We start from the raw sequence: 12,650 nt of genomic DNA on the forward strand, positions 1-12,650 counted from the left end.
TGTCTTCACTCTTACTACAGGAAATAGATAGGTCAAAGGGTACTCACCAATGTCAACAAATAAGTCAATATAGTGACCATAAGAGTAAGACTCAGCAGTTATTATGGGGGGCTGGGGCATGGTAAAAAAATAGATTTATTAATTTTCTTCCTCAGTGCTACTACCTGAAAAAGGATCATATACTTTTTATTTTATATGCACATGTGACTAGTTGTTAATGCAGTCATTTACTTGGTTTCCCAAATGGTTACCTATGACACGTGCAAGTATCATAATTGTAACTGCACTAGTACAACATAAACTTAAATTATATCCAAAAACCAACAAATTTCAAAACTTATTATAGTAATATTAAAGCAATTTCACACAGGAGTAAGGACCCCCACCCCTTCCCTATGTCAACATGGGAGGCTATACAACCAAATCTTTTTCTAACTATATCAGCTCATAGATCATCACACCTTAGAGTAGAGAGAATACTCTAAGTTACTACACCCTTGAACTTAGATTATAGCCCCCAATTCACAATTATAATCTCATCATTACAAGACTCTGTGATTTCATGAAACAATTACACCTTGAGGATATATTGATCAGCTTTGTTAGACCCTTACAACTACCTTATTATGATAAAGGTAAAATAACCCCCCCACACAAACACACGTGTTCTTTGCGCCCTACACCCTCTTTTAGTTTAGCATTGCTTGTGCACTTTTCAACTGTATGATTTTGCAGAATGTCTGTGATTTTGCCTCTTATTTTTGACCTGTCCCTTGTAAATCCCAAAGGCTTTCAGGCAGTCAGTAATGCTTACTTTTAAAGTTTCATGCTACTTATTGATCAGAAAATGCACATTGATGCAAAACCTGATATTCTAGTAACTTCTTTAAGTGAGCTAGAGTAATATTTAAAAAATAACCTTAAATGTTGGGCTTTTTGTCCTATGGATAGAGGGATGAATCTCTGACACCACCTCAGATGACCTGTGTTTGATTAATAGCACAAGCACTGGAGAGGCCAAGATGGGGAGTATAAAAGTATATGGCTAGTATGACCTCATCCATGCATTAGTGACATCTGTAGAAATCTTTTTATATCATTTTATTTAATATGTGCAGGTAATGTAGGGAGTGTATCCCTGCAGTAACAAAAATAAACTTGTATTTATTTATTTATTTAACATTTGTTTACTGGGAAAGTCTGACTTGGAACTAAGCCAATTTTCAGTGGAGGCCCGGGTAGAAACTATTTTTATAGGGGGTGTACTCCCTTTACCACCAGTCTTGGAAGCTGTGCAGCTGAAACCCTCACATACTTAATATCCTAATCCCAAAAGCACATTACTGCAGAGTAAAATTAGAACTGAGCTTTGCTACAAAACCAGCAACAATATTTTTATGTTGTGCTGAACTCCACTATTAGTAACAATTGTATTGCTACAGGTGTTTTCAACATAAAAGAGAACAATTTTGGATGGGCTAGTAAGAAATACAGTTTTGAATAGGAGATGTAAAAATAGAAAAATAAATAAGTGTGCTTCTAGTACGTCAGGTCAAGAAGAGCTTTAGTCTGTTTAGCCTGTTCAAATTTTTGTGATATTTTCTGTAACTTTACAGCAAAGGTAGTTGAAACAGGGTTAAAGTAAATTTAAGTAAATGTCTTAGTATCCTGTATGTTTCTGCAATATGTTATTGTTTGGAATAGCGCAGGCTGCAACCAGGTTGCAAGCTGTAGCAGGGAAGTAATGCAGCACCCCAACAGCTGGTTCCAGGTGGTAGAAACATGACTTCAGAAAGCCGTATAACATTCAGTTATGTTATGTGTCTACACATCTGTTGCATCGTACTGCAATTTGGAATAATCATTCTCTGAATTATACGCATATATCATTAGCCACATCTCAAGGGGGTATCCAGCAATTCCTGTCACACATGCTTGACATATTTTCTGAGCCTATAGAGCATATCTACACTGCCTCTGCAGCTCTGCTTACATATTCAGCTCACAGTACCTGCTCTTACCAGCTAGGAATCCTGTGGAATGTCACCTTTCTGGAAATGGTGATATAGCTGAAAAGTGTGCCTTAAATTTAGACTGGGAACTGTTTGTATACTATGTACTCTCTTTGGTAATAATATCTTGTACATTTCACACGACCTGGCAGTTCATGGAATGGTAGCATTTCTTGTTGCTATACTGCTGTGAAAGTGGATCAGACAGGGATTTAGTTTCACATTTGTACAATGTATGCCATCCAGCAGTCCGGCGGGTATGCTGTCACAGAAGTCATGCACAGTGGTGACTCCTTTTTCTTTGTCGTGGGAAAACAGACCAGGTTCTCTATATATAAATGCATACATTTGAGGAACTAGTTTGACAAGCTTGTGGCTGATGCCTGTGTTATACCTATCATAGCATATTTTGGTTTCTGAAAGGTCAGAATAGCTGCAATGTTGATTGCTGTGCATATCTTTATTTCCACAGTGGGAGGTATAGCTTTCCTGTAGATTCTGCATGCAGATTTCATGTAGACTGCACATGCATTCTAGGATCTTTTGAAATTTTCAGATCAATATAGAAAAGATTGAGATGTTTCCTTGTAAATCCAGTTATAGTATGTCATTGAATGCCCATAGCACTTTCTTTACCACAGTCTGGCAAGATTACTAGAAGGGATCAGGCAGTGCTAAATATAACAAAATACTAAAAAGCAAATCCTGGTGCGATACTGAGCATTAGTTCTGTCTGCTTTCTGCAGTGAAGATATTTATCTGGTCTTTTTCAAGATCATGCAGCACAGTGTACAAGTTACTTAAAAAACTATGAATTGGAACACTGTTTTGATTGTGTAGCTTTATGTATCATTATTGATTCATTTGGAAATGCACCATCATTTGCTTATGTCATCATGTGGTCATTTGCAAACATGGCACGATGCATGCCACTGTTCACTGCTGGTTTCACATCATGTTTCTGTGAATCATTGTCACCCTCTTCATGGCCTCTAACCATGCAAGTAAATGTTGTGTACTATGCAGCTTGGATATGAATTATAGCTTTACTATCTTAAGGGTATACACTGGATTTAGTAATGTTATAAGCCATTATCTGTTGTACATAAAATCTCTGCCCATATTTGCAGAAGAAAATACTGTTTATATGTATTGCTGGTTAGCTATTGAAACCTTGACCAGTTCCAGATTTTATCTTATCTGTGAGTGAAGACAACAAAATCAGAAAACTGTCTGATTTATGCTATGAACAGAAAATAACAGTAATGGCAGTGCATAACTGATTATACTGTTTGCCCAAAATGTGCTGTTCATTGTCTGATAAAGTCCTCTCTTCTCTGTTCTGTGAGAAATAAAAATCAGATTTGTTTCCTTGTGATACATTATCTTGTTCTGGTCCTAAAAGTTGTAGAATACTGTTCCCACATCACTGTTATATCAGGCCTAATGCATCAAATTAGGTGAAGAGTTATTCCTGCATACATTTGCTTTTTTCTTCTGAAGATAAAAAGAACATCATCATAGTGTGTCTGTCTGTCAGTTGTTAATGCATGAGCCTGAAGTTTGAACTATGTGTTAGCTAGTTAAGAGCAGTGGGGCTATTTATTGCACTGTTGTGATTATTTTGCTGCTTGTGTATCTCTGCTACCTTTAAACTACAACAAAAAGAAAAAAAAAATCTTGCTTTTTTCCCACTTTCTGAAAGTTAAGAAAGTTCAGTTACAGATTTGCTGTTCTGAACTGTTTGGAAGTTTCTAGAAGGCCAGTGCTTGCTTGGGCTAAAGGGAAGTCTCTGTTTTCACCAGTGGGAGTGGTTAACACTGAACAGCCTGCCTGTCCCTGGAGGAGTGGTTACTACCTAGAAGCTGTAGTTTTATTGGCCATTTTGGATCAATTCTAAACTCCTTGATCTCTCTCTCTTAAAACCAGGCTGCCTCATGGTTTTGGCGTCTTTTCAGGCTTCCTAGTTTTTGCTGAAGCACCTACCAAGAGGAGAAAATGCTGAGAGAAGAAAAGGAGCCACTTTTGTGATTTTAAGTATTTTCTTCAGATTTTTTGTTAAGTTTTACTGTTTTGCCGCCTACTTTTTGGCATTTTCCGGCTTGCTAAAGTTTATATCTATAACAGTAATAGTACTTGGAACATGTCTAGAGCCTGTTTACTGCATTTCCTGTGTTGCACTTAATTTAAAATAGTTTTTTTCTCTAAAAACTGCATTTTACCTGATTTTGGCCTAGCACTCAAGTGTGGGGTCATTTATTGCACTGTTGTGATTATTTTGCTGCTTGTGTATCTCTGCTACCTTTAAACTACAACAAAAAGAAAAAAAAAAAAATCTTGCTTTTTTCCCCACTTTCTGAAAGTTAAGAAAGTTCAGTTACAGATTTGCCGTTCTGAACTGTTTGGAAGTTTCTAGAAGGCCAGTGCTTGCTTGGGCTAAAGGGAAGTCTCTGTGTTCACCAGTGGGAGTGGTTAACACTGAACAGCCTGCCTGTCCCTGGAGGAGTGGTTACTACCTAGAAGCTGTAGTTTTATTGGCCATTTTGGGTCAATTCTAAACTCCTTGATCTCTCTCTTAAAACCCTACAACTCTCTTTTTGCGCGGTTTTGCACACTGAGCAGCGTCGGGCAGCGCCGCCTAAACAGGTTTAAACTATTCCAGGCTCCACAAAGTCTGCTCTTCACTTTTTCCCTTAGAACTGTTCAAACTCTCAAAGTAATCACTCTATTTTCTTTCTAAAGCCCTGCACTTGCCCAGCTCTTATAAGGAAACAAAAACTAACTAAAGCACTACACCCTCCTTGACTTCTCATAAGTATTAGACTCCTGATTGGTCCTTCCTGATCAAGTGAAAATTCAGTTCCCTTCCCTAATCTGATCAGTAAAAAAAAAACAGTTCCCTATACTAATCTGGTATGTCCAAGGGTCAGTTTCAAGGTTACTCTCCAGTCCAGCTGGTGAATTTGGGAATTTTGAGGCAATGTTACAATTACTTTATGTACGCAGACAACCCTCTCCTCCTTCCAACAAACTCTAATACATGTGAAAGATGCAGTTACACAGCCAAACTGGAAGCAGAGCTCTCTCAACCCAAGACTGGCACAGTCAGTCAGGAGGAAAGGGTAACCACCCACACCACAAATCCAGTCACACACAGACCTATTGCATCTGCATACCCAACACATAAACACACAAAAACATACTCGGAGGCTCTAAATAAAAATCTGCCTAAACAGCAAAGACCTCCTAAGCAGATATCCAAGCAACAGCCATTCCTCAACAATACCCACAAATCACATATCTCACAAAATCAGTGTGCCTCACAGTCACAGCCCATAAGGCCAAACAACACACCAAATACACTTGTTATAGGGGACTCTATTGTCCGGCACACTGACGTCCCACTCACCAGACTGAACAAGGAGAAGGTCACTGTAAGCTGCCTATCAGATGCCAGGATCTGCCACATAATGCAAGTACTCAGGTCACTCCAAAGCAAGTACAAGTATGACTCCGTCATTGTCCATGCTGGTGTGAATGACCTGAGATGTACCTCCCCGGACTACATGAAGAGAGACAAAGAGGAGCTCTCTGACCATGTAGCCCAGGCTGGTATGTCCCTGACCTTGAGTAGTATCTATCTTGTCCTCACCAAGAATGATGCCACAGTATAAAGACAAAATGATCAGTTTCAACAATTGGATAAAGTACTGGTGTCATTCAAAGGGGATCCAGTCTCTGTCAGCCTGGGATGACATGCTTGACAAGCCACGTTGCTTTGCTAGGGATGGCTTGCACCTGTCACCCTTAGGCTTTCGTATACTGGCCAAGGCTCTTGCCACCCCCATAGTGCCTTTTTTAGGCAAGGCTCAAAGGACAAACCCACCTCCATAGACAACCCAAAGATAAAAAAACTAAAGGTAATGCTACTCAATGCCAGAAGTCTAAACCTCAAGATGCACACACTCGAGACTCTCCTCAGTATGGAGAAAATCGATGTCTGTGCAGTAACAGAAACCTGGTTCAAGGCTCCTGAGAGCACCCCAGCACTACCAGGTTATAACTCATACCATGCGTTTCAGCCCCAAAACTCGGACCGAAGCACAAAAGGAGGGGGAGTATCTATATTCATCAAAGATACCTACACCTCCAGGTTAGTGGCACTGCACGAAGCATCGGAAACCATCCATGTGCAACTAACAGCGGGCAAAACTGCCTTTCAGTTTGTAGCCTGCTACAAAACACCCACCCTATTACAGGAACCCCACTTGGCAACCCTAAGAACACTGGAGAATATGAAGGTCTCTCCAAACACTATGTTATTGGGTGACTTCAACTACCCAAACATTGACTGGGAAAACTACTCAAGCCCAAACACCCTCGCCTAATGGTTCCTTGAATTTATAAATCTAATGCAATGGAACAACTGGTCACCACTCCCAAAAGAGGGAACAACATACTGGACCTGGTCATCACCAACATGGGGACTCTATGTTCCACACCAGAGGTAAACCCCTCATTGGTAAGATCAGACCATAAACAAATTTCCCTGGACATCCATATCCCATTCCCACCCCCAGCCAAGGAAACCACTGTAAAGAATTTCTCAAAAGCCAACTTTGCACTTCAAAAGACTGAGGTGGAATCCTTCAAAACCCCTGGGCCAGAGGATAATACAGCCCAATCCGCAGAATCCTTTACAAATGCATTCTATGACCACCTGCAGGAATGCATGGATCATGCTATCCCAAATAAAACCAAGACTCACTCCTCCAAAAACAGGAGACCAGTCTGGTGGACCCCGGCCATAAATAAGCTATAAAACAGAAGGAGGAAGCTACTACATGACAGATTAAAATCCCAAAAAGGGAAGGCATCTCTGATCAGTATTAGCAAGAAACTTCGATCCCTCATAAAATCATCAAAGGCCAGTTTCGAAAGAAAAATTGCCCTAGACACTAAAGATAATCACAAGGCCTTCTTTAGTTATGTCAGAAACATGGGCGGAAACTCCCAGATATGCTCTGAATTGTTGCATAGCGACACAAAATATACTGAACCTACAGACATAGCCAACATCCTGGCAGACAGATTCAGCGCAAACTCCCCCCCCCCAAAGGAGCAAACGCCTATCCCAACTGAATGTAACCTCCCTGACATCACAGATGCACAGGTGAATGCTGCCCTCTCCAAAGCAAAAAACACAGCATCTATGGGACCAGACGGTTTCCCAGGCTGTGTCTTACACGAGCTCCAAGAAGAACTGAACCCTACATTAAGTCACTGTTCAAACTTAGCCTTACTACAGGATATGTAACCAAAGAATGGCGTACAGCTACAGTGGTCCCACTCCACAAAGGTGGTGCCACAACGGACCCCGGAAACTATCACACCATAAGCCTGACTAGTCTGGTCTGTAAAGCTATGGAGCGTATTATCATGGAACTCATAAACAAAGACATTGGGAGCCTCCAGACACTGGACCCTACCCAATTCGGCTTTGTTAAGGGCAGATCTTGCCTCTTAAACCTAGTTGATTTCTTTGAAACAGTTACCAAACCCATACATGAGGGCAAGGTAGTCCACACAGCCTACCTGGACCTCGCAAAAGCCTTTGACACAATACCCCACTTGGGCATCATAAATAAGCTTACCAGCTTAAATATCAACCCCTATATCACAAGATGGGTTGCAAACTGGCTCAGAGATAGAACCCACATGGTCAGAATCGCAGGTGTCATGTCTGAATCCAAACCAGTTACAAGTGGCATCCCACAGGGCTCAGTTCTGGGACCTCTCGTGTTCGGTATATACTTCTCTGAGGTTCAGGCTAACACGGGGGGATTATGGCTGACAAAGTTCACAGATGACTGCAAACTGGGGGCCATAATCGAATCTCCAGCTGACACAAGCATCCTCCAAAAGGGTCTCACAGAGATGGATGCTTGGTGCCAGAGCCACGGCCTCAAGCTAAATGCTAAAAAGTGCATAGTCATCCCCTTTGGGAAAAACAAGGTGCCCGCAAATTACCACATAGGTGGTAATCCATTAAGTACGGAAGAAGTAATTAGAGATTTGGGGACCAATGTAGATAGTGATCTCTCCTTTGATAATCACATTGCCAAAGTGGTTAGAAAGACCTTCTATATAGCCCACCTTTTCATGAAAGGGTTCGCATCTAGATCAAGAGAGGTCATCGTGCCCCTCTACTCGTCACTCATCAGGCCCATAATTGAATACAATGCCCCTTTTGGGATGTACCTTACCCGACACCTACAGCAACTGGAGAGACCCCAAAAGTACCTCACCAAGAGGATCATGGGCTACAAACAGATGTCCTATGCAGCTTGGCTAAAGAAACTCCAGCTCTACTCAGTTCCTTACCGCCTACTCAGAGGCGATCTATGCCTGACGTACAAAGCCATGTCAAACCCAGAATTAATGGACATGCTCTACCTCAAAAAATCCAAGTCCCTTAGAGCTACACACTCCAGGGACCTAAATCTCAGCACAAAAATAAATAGGACATGCTGAAGGGACAGATTAATTTCCCAGAGGCTCCCCTCACTCTGGAATAGAATCCCAATTCATGTTAGACATAGCCCCTCGCTGACCCTCTTCAAGCAAAATTTGGACGTGTGGATGGGAAATCGCAAATTCACCCCTGGGATCTCTCCTGTGTCCCTGCTAGACAGAGGCACAGTAAACTAGTCTTAAAAGGGTACCTTCTGTGACCTACTTTACAGAGGCACAGAAGGCTAATATAATAGGGAGGCAGAAGCCAAATACACTCTGGCTAGGCTTATAAATGCCCTAGGGCAGATAGCCTAGTATCTACCTATGAACCTATGAACCTATGTCTAGTGTGTTATTCATAGCCATTGCATGAATCCAGAATGGCTTTCCACTCTCTCTGAATACTCCTGCAGCAAAGGCTTGATTCATAGAGGCCACTTAGGCTAATGTGTGATGGCCATGAATAAGCATAAGCAAATGAATTCATAATGAGATGCAAATAAGAAGTGATGTGTAATGGTGTATGCCAATGAGACATTCTCCCATATATTTACAATTCATGGTCAAAATGTTAAGCCTTTCTTAATGACTGCAGAACTGCAGATTCATTATAAAAGTCAGAATCAAACCTTTTGTATCTACTTAATCTATTTAATCCCATTATAGGTGCTGCCTCAAAGAAAAATGCCATCACCTTACAAACCATCTCCATCTGCTTAAAATACTTCTTAAAGAACATAAATATGCTATTTTTCAATATGGTTTTAATAAATAGGCACAACACATCTTTTCTTGAGGGACTATAGTTACTATGGCCTCATAAAAACACCTTCATTAGTCTATACCAATACTGTTAGGAATCACAGTAAAAAGTGAAGAGACATCTAATGTCACTAGTAAAAAAATCATCAGAAACTATGTCTACATTTTTACAAATATCATACAAATCTGTAAGAAATTGTTTGGAATCACTTAACACATTTCCATAATTGTTAAGCACTGGTCTCAATTGTTTCTCCACATAAATGGACATTAATTCCGTTACCCATCCTCTACCTGCTACTATCGGCCTTAAAGGTGGTTGTAGAGGATCCTTATGAATCTTGGGTAATGCATGAAAGGTAGGGATAAGTGGAAACTCAACCAAACAAAACTTATATATATCATCAGAAATATTATAACAAAGTAGACAATCATAAAGTATATTATGTACATTTGTAATAACTTTGGTAACATCATAAAATGCCATCTCCTCATACGTCTGCCAATCTTGTAACATTTCAAATATGGTAGATTCATAGTAAGACCTATTCATGATAACTATCGCCCCTCCTTTATCTGCTTGTTTGATACAAATACTTTCATCAGTTTGCAAAGCATATAAAGCTTCAATTTCACACTCAGACAAATTATAAAACCTTTTATTTTTACCAAAACAATGTATAGATTCATTATATAATTTATCTAAATCATCTTCACAAGCACGACAAAAAACTTCCATAGTGGCATTCAAGTTCGGACAAAATAAACTGGGTCTCCTAAAACAATCAGTATTTGCTGTCTCTGGAAACATTAGACTTAGCATTAAATAATGTGCATAAAGTCTATTATCACTATCAACTTCTGCTAAATCAACAGAAAAAGCCGAACTTGAATGCTACTATGGAAGTTAATTGCCATGCTTGTGAAGATGAACCCACCTTTATCTTTAGAAACAAAAGTATACTAAAGAGAATGCTATGTTATAGTAAGAAAGCGAGCAATATTGGTAGTAAAGTAGGTACAGTTCCATGTATGAGTTGTAATTTTCGTAAGTACATTCATGCCAGTGATATTTTTCTACATCCTAGGATGGTCAGAGAATATAAATTAAATGTGAAGTCTACCTGCAGGTCTAGACATCTAGTTTATATGGCACAATGTCAAGTTTGCCAAACATTTTATGTAGGGAAGATGGATCATTCTCTGATCGAAAGGATGAGGGAACATATAAAAGCTATTAGACAGGGCAATGTTAATAATTCTTTGGCACATGTTTAGATATATCTAGTGAGCATGTTTATAAATTTTGTGCTATTGATTTGCTTAAAGATGAAGGTAGGATGGGTGATATTTGTAATCATACTGAGGACAGAGAGCTAACTTGGATTTTAAGGTTGCAGGCAGACAGGGAGGGAGGCCTGAATGACAGGGTCTCTTTAAGACCTAGACTTAAAAATATAAGATCTTTCTTTTTTAATGAATGATAAACATGTGATTTGTGAAATGTGATTTTATTGGTCTGTATTTAATTGTCTATAATATATATAATAGATATGTGTATTAGTTGCTGTAAGGTCTGAAGAAGTGGTTTATCCATTTATTTTATTTACGTAGTTATTCATGAAAAAATGTATTACTGAATTCTAAACCATTTTTTTCTTTGTCTCCCCTTTTCCACTCTCTCTATCTCTCTTTCACTCTCTCTCTCTCTCTGTTTCTTTCAGGTGATGCTGGATAACCACTGAAGCCGTGGCCTACAATATGACCCAGCTACTGCATGCAGAATGTTTACTGCATGTTGTATTGTGCACAGTATGATCATGACCTGGTAGGGTGGTAAAGTGACCCATGCTGGCACTGTGGCTCCAAGTTTCAGTCCACTGAGTAATGGTGGTCAACTGTAAGCAGTATTAAGGGACACCATGTGCAAACTATTGCATAGCATATGGCTGAGCAGGTAAAGAGGCAGCATCTAGTCCAGAACTATGAACCATGACATTCAGGATAGTGTTTTTTTCATATAAAAAATACAGAGTATAACTGATGCATGCAGTGATATCTGTAGGCTATGTTGTGTGATACAAGGTCTGCTGTCACTGTTCATCTGACATTCCTTCTGATCCTCAATTACTATCTATCTATCTATATATATATATATATATATATATATATATATATATATATATATATATGGGTCTAGGATATTTCACCGAAAGCACATTTCACCTAAACACAAATGATTGAACAGAAATCACTGAAAGCACAATTCACCTAAAACTCAATTCACCGAAACACGTTTCACGTAAAGTTTGAGATGGCCTTGTCCCCACTGTAGAATAGTATATATACTAGGGGGGTGGGGGCATAGCCCCCCACATATTTTAAGTAGATATGTTTGTAAAAGAGTAATATATTGAAATTGCAAGTATCCATGTATATAGTTCAAAATATTTAAGATATGTGGGGGGGCTACACCCCCCCACCCCCCTACTAGATATATATGTATATATATATATATATATATATATATATATATATATATATATATATATATATAGATAGATATATCTATATATATATATACTAACTCCAGGGTCACACTACAGTGGGGACAAGGCCATCTACAACTTTAGGTGAAATGTGTTTCGGTGAATTGTGTTTTAAGTGAATTGAGCTTTCAGTGAAACGTGCACACCAATTTGAGTTTAGGTAAAATGTGCTTTCGGTGAAATGTCCTAGACCCATATATATATATATATATATATATATATATATATATATATACACACATACATACATGTGCTGCTCCCAATGCAACTAAAAAATGGTTGACTTTAACAATTAGCTTAGTTTCTGGTGTCATTCCAAGGGATCAAATACTTGACAGCCTGGGAAGATATGATCAACAGACCACTAAACTTTGCCAGACATGTCCTGCATCTGTCTTCTTGGGCTTCAGGCTTCTAGAAAAGGCTCTTGCCTCTCCCATAGTGTCTTTTTTAGGCAATGCCATGAGATCAAAACTACCAACATGAAAATTTCATCAAAACGCAAATTAAAGGTCATGCTGCTAAATGCTAGGAGTCTAAACATGAAACTGCACTCATTGCAAGCATTCTTAATCCTGGAAGACATTGACATTTGTGCATTCACGAAAACCTGGTTAAAAGCTGTGGAAAGCACCCTAGCGATACCAGGTTACTCATCCTATTATACATTCAGACCCCAAACCAGAGGCAGCAAAGCAAAAGGACGTGGAGTTGTGATATATAATAAAGACACATCGCTCCAGGCTGATCAAACAGTATGATGCACAGGAGATACTCCAGGTGCAGTTAACCATTGACAAGACCCCTATTC

The sequence above is a fragment of the Protopterus annectens genome, chromosome 10.part0 (assembly GCF_019279795.1).
Source record: "Protopterus annectens isolate FY-2018-M chromosome 10.part0, PAN1.0, whole genome shotgun sequence".
Lineage (NCBI taxonomy): Eukaryota > Metazoa > Chordata > Ceratodontiformes > Protopteridae > Protopterus > Protopterus annectens.